Source organism: Mandrillus leucophaeus, unplaced genomic scaffold (assembly GCF_000951045.1).
Source record: "Mandrillus leucophaeus isolate KB7577 unplaced genomic scaffold, Mleu.le_1.0 Scaffold604, whole genome shotgun sequence".
NCBI classification, from domain to species: Eukaryota; Metazoa; Chordata; class Mammalia; order Primates; family Cercopithecidae; genus Mandrillus; species Mandrillus leucophaeus.
This window is the reverse complement of record NW_012106520.1, coordinates 1,126,155-1,131,848: the sequence shown is the minus strand read 5'-3', so window position 1 is coordinate 1,131,848 and position 5,694 is coordinate 1,126,155.

Sequence of the window (5,694 nt, the reverse complement as noted above, 5' to 3'; positions counted from 1 at the left end):
CAGAGACCAATCACCATGGAAATGTACTGGAAGATGTAATTTAGAGAAAAAAAAATCATAAAATATTACTGAGTGTCTTTAAAATATATATAGGCAGGGTGGGCATGGTGGCTCACTCCTGCAATCCCAGAACTTTGGGAGACCGAGGCAGGAGGATCACTTGAGCCCAGGAATTCAAGATCAACCTCAGCAATATAATGAGGTCCAGTCTCTACAAGAAACTAAAAAGTAGGCCAGTTGCGGTGGCTCGCACTTGTAATCCCAGCACTTTGGGAGGCCGAGGTGGGAGGATCACTTGAGCCCGGGAGTTCAAAACCGGCCCAGGCAACATAGTGAGATCCCATCTCAATTTATTTTTTTAAAAAATTAGCTGAGCATACTGGTGCACACCTGTAGTCCCAGCTACTCAGGAGGCTGAGGAAGGAGGATAACTTGAGCCAAGATCTCACCACCACACTCCAGCCTGGATGGCAAAGCGAGATCCTGTCTCAAAAAAAAATTAAAAATAAAAACATACAGGCAAATTTTATAATTAATATTAGTACTGGGCAGATGATCGATTTTGTTAATGGAAAAATGCATATAGAAGATAGCAGCTTTAAAAATCTGCTAAGGGCAGACACAGTGGCTCACACCTGTATCATGCTACTTTGGGAGGCTTGAGCCCAGGAGTTGGAGACCGGCCTGGGCAACATAGTAAGATTCCATCTTGACAAAAATAAATAAATAAATAAATAAAATTAAAATTAGAATCTACTTTAAAAACATATTGTGTTACCAAAAATTAATTAAAACAATAAAATTCCTTGTTGGCAATATTTTGTATAAATAGCTATCCTAGCACACACTACTATTATAGTTTTTTTTAAAACCACAATTCTACTATAAATTGGTACTTTTTTCCTAGAGAACAATTTGGCAACGTGTAATAAGGTCTTAAAAAATGTTTAGCTCTTCCAACCTGGTTATTCCACTTTGGGGGATTTATTCATTCAATGAATAGTCACTAAGCATTTTCCTTTTATGCATTAGGCACTGTTTTGAGGACTGTGAATACAGTGGTGAAGTCCATATAATCCCCGCCCTGAGAGTTTACAATCCTACAGAGGAAAAGAAACACATTTATTGATGGAGTGAATATATATTTTCCATGCTCACAATCCAGGTGAGGCAGGAGAACAGGGTCTGGAGGCAGGGAACCTAAGGCTGTTTCAAGCCATCTTCCTAGAACTAAACTGAAAGAAAAACCCTAACTTTCCAGCCTAAGTGACAAAAAGACCAGAGTCTACTCCCTTTGCAAACCCCCTACCTTTTCTGCACAGCAGATGGGAAATTGGCTTTCCGCAACCAATCAGACTGGTTGCAGGCCAAGTCTTTGTTTGCATAGAAGCCTAACTTTGTAACTTCATCCTAGCCTCTCATTGGTTGCCTTTTGCAACCAAGCAGATGCTTGCACAGGAGTGTGACCTTTGTAACTTCACTCCAGCCTCTGGTTGGCTGCTTTCTGCAACCAATCAGACTGATGGCAGGCTACCACTTCATTTACATGAGGTGAGCATGAAGGGGCCAATGGGAAACTTCTAGGGGCATTTGGACCCAAGAAGATTCTGTATCTGGGCCCTTGAGCCGCTGCTCGGGTCTGCCGCACTGTGGATTATACTTTCGTTTTCGATAAATCCCTGCTTTCGTTCTTTTGTTGCTTTGTTCTTTCTTTGCTTTGAAGAACATTTTGTCCAATTCTTTGTTCAAAACGCTAAGAACCTGGACAACTTGCAGTCGCGACCCTCTACCAGTGATACTTGCTTCCTCTTTGTGTTAAATGTACTCCAAATCTTCTTTAAGAAACACTCCGCCTGTATCCCAGCACTTTGGGAGGCCGAGGCGGGCGGATCACGAGGTCAGGAGACGGAGACCATCCTGGCTAACACTGTGAAACCCCGTCTCTACTAAAAATAAAAAAAAAAATTAAAAAATTTTTAAAAACATTAGCTGGGCGAGGTGGCGGGCACCTGTAGTCCCAGCTACTCAGGAGGCTGAGGCAGGAGAATGGCGTGAACCCGGGCGGCGGAGCTTGCAGTGAGCCGAGATCACGCCACTGCACTCCAGCCTGGGTGACAGAGCAAGACTCCGTCTCAAAAAAAAGAAAAAAAAAAGAAAGATAAAAAAAGAAACACCCCTTCCTCATTTTCCACCCTGTGAATGGATGGTCCACTCATCCAGCTACACCTATTTTAAGTCAATATTTGTATTTCACCGCCTGGTCACTCGGATTGGTTCAGAGATGACACAGAACTCATTTGGAGCTAATGAGATGAATAAAGATGTTTGCTTGGGCTTGTGGCAAATATACATTTTCTTCTGCCGTATTGTATAAAGGTATGAGGCTTAGGGCTGCTGTAAGCATCTCCATTTCCTGGGCTGTGTCAGCCTAAAAATAAAATAACTCCTGGAGAAAGGCAGCGCAAAAACATTAGAGAAATGGCCAGATGGTGTCCTCTGAGTCTCAGGACTGAAAGGCCTGTAGTCAGCTGTGCTACACTTGGACTTTCAGTTGTGTGAGCCAATATGGCCCCTTTTGTGTATAAACCAGTATGAACAGCACACTGTCACCTACAAAGAAGGAAAACCAACTTATACACATTTGGTGTCCGGATGGGATATCACAATAGAGTGACACGCATTGAAGTGGTGAGCCCAAGGATGGTATAGGAGAGAAGTCTAACCCAGACTCTAGTAGGGGAGCAAAGGCTTTCCATTAGTAAATGCCATTTTAGTTGAGAGTTGAGGCATATAACTAAGGAAATAGCTAAGAAGAAAAATAGAGCAATTTATACCAATTATAGCAAGCTTATTTCTAAAAAAAGAATATATTGGAAATAACCCAAATGCTCAACAATGGGTGCATTATTAAGCACACTATTTCATATAAATATAATGTAATACATACCAATATGGTGACAGCCATGACAAATATGTGCACAATTTGGATACGTGGTAATACTCAGTCTGGTTTTGTTAAGCACTCTCAGCTCAGTGGGATATTAGCTCGAAATAGTTTAATGTTTTTCCAATCACTGTGCTCTGTCAATTCCCCGCTTTCTTTACCTCAGCAACATTTTTGGCAGAGCCGTGGGTTTCCAGTCACTTTGAATTATTCAAATTCCAGGCTCAGGTCGGATTTCAACCTGAGCTCATCCCTCCCCTACAGCTCAGCAGAGCTCAGGGCCCTGTTAGGAGGGAGGATGTGGGCTGCTCTCACCGGCCCCTCAGTGCAGCATCGTAGAAGGAAGGTGTAGAGGGGGGACAGGGGTCTGATTTGAGGATTATTATTCTCTTGAATCTCACTTATTCTCAAGGCCTAATTCCTGTGGTGTTCAAGACCAGAAGAGGAAGAGAGGCAGAGTTCAGGACCCTGTGTTGAGAGTGGCCTCTCTTGCCCCCAGGCCTCACTGCGGCCTCTGTCTCCTGTCTCCTCCATCTTCTGGCTCCTTGTACGTGGGGTCACAGGAACTATGCTATCCCCTTCCAACTCTGTGAGTTGCCTCCAACGCTGGGAAGGGGTACTAATAACCATTACCCAAGGCCTTGCTTCCCCCTCCACCTTTACCTGCTCCTATAAGCTTTTTACTTCCAGAAATTTCCAGAAAATAAAGTGCCTTTTTATAAATTCACAAGTGCTGCACAACTCCAAGAACTACAGACCAATCTTTTCCAACAATTCCCCAATTGCTGTTTCTCCTGCTGACAGTATCATTACGGGACTGCTGGTTTATAGTAATTCCGCAAGGATCCCACCCGGAGAGAGGTAGTAGTCTTTGCTTTAGGCAGGTGCCCTCAAGCTTTACAATGAATTTTCTTATGGGCCCCTTCCAAAGTTTACGTTTTAGGAAACTGACACAGGACAGGCAAGCCTCCAAACTGGGGCTTGGCCCAGAAGGGTTCTTGGTTTCACCCAGGGAAGAAGTCAAGGGTGAGCCAGTGGTGTTAGACAGCAATCCTTTACTGAATGGTACTGCTCCTTGTGGAGCAGCACTACCCCATAGGCAGCATGCCCAGAGTCAGCAACGCATGGGCTCTTGGCAACTGTGTTTATACTCAATTTCAATTATATGCAAATTAAGGGGCAAGTTAATGCAAATTGAGGGATGGGTTATTTAAAACTTTCTAGGAAAGGATTGGTAACTTCCAGGTCGTTGTCATGGCATTTGTAAACTACCATGGTGCTGGTGGGAGTGTCTCATGCTAATGAGCAATGAGGGCACCTAGGGATCACTTTTGTCGCTATCTGCTGGTTCCTGACGGTTTTTTTTGCTTCATCCTGTCTGAACCAGATCCTGTTTGGATCAGCAGGGTTGTGACCAGAAAGCAAGTCTAGCTGGTCTCCAACCTCAAAGGCTTGTTGCTATGAACTTTGGACACTTCCCAAGTCCCAAAGACTTCCAACTTTCGTTCTCCCAATTGTTTACTCATATGGGTGGGCAGTAAGGCAGGTAGTTGTTGGAGGAGTTGTTGGAGTTGTTGGAGTTGTAGGGAAGAGTAGGGCTAATTTGATGGTCTTCTACTAGGGAGGTGCTGGCCCCAATTTTTGGCAGCTTTCTCCAGAATATAGGGTACTTAAAGTCTGTTATTTTTATCTGTAGCCCCCAGTGCTAATTCCAGGACAACAGTCCTACTAAACATCCAATATCATGTATTGTTTAAGTCTCATATATCTCCATGACTGATTTTCTGTCTATTTGTTCTATCAAGGACTGGAAGAAGAGTAACAGAATCTTCAACTGTAATTCTGCATTTGTCTATTTCTCCTTTCAGTTCCTTCAGTTTTGATTTTTTTGAGGCTTTGTTTTTAGGTGCTTACATATTTAGAATTATGATGTCTTCCTGACCCCTTTATCAATATAAAATATTCTTCTTTATTTCTGGTAATATTTCCTGTTCTGAGATGTAGTTTTCTGATATTAATATAGCCACATCAGCTTTTTTTTTTAAATGGGTAGTGTTTTCATGGTATATTTTTTCTCATTCTTTCACTTTTAATCCACCTGTGTTTTCATATTTAATGAGCGTATCTGTAGACTTCATATAATTGGGTTTCAATTTTTATATCTAGTCTGGCAATATCTGACTTTTGATAGTAGTGTTTAGATTCTTTATGATAATTACAAATATGGATAATTACAAATATGGTTGGAATAAAAATTGATAAATACAAAATACCATATTGCTATTTGTATTTTATTTATCCTCATATTTTCTTTGTAGCAATTTCACTTTACCTGCCTTATTTGGATAACTGATAATATTTTTAGGATTCCATTTTATCTCTAATATTGACTTATTAGCTATTTCTCTGTTTTCTTTATTTTTAAGTGTTGTCCTAAGACTTAACATACGAATTTTTAGCCAGGCAGGCTGTAGTTCCAGCTACTTCAGAGGCTGAGGTGGGAAGACCTCTTGAGCCATTAGTATGCAATGATCACTCCTGTCTGTAGCCACTGCACTCCAACCCTGGGAAACATAGCTGAGAACGTCTCTCTAAAAACAACAAAAACAATATTATATTTCTTCAAGTATAATTAAGAAACCTGTAGGCCAGGTGCAGTGGCTCACACCTGTAATCCCAGCACTTTGGGAGGCTGAGGCAGGTGGATCACCTGAGGTCAGGAGTTCGAGACCAGCCTGACCAACATGGTG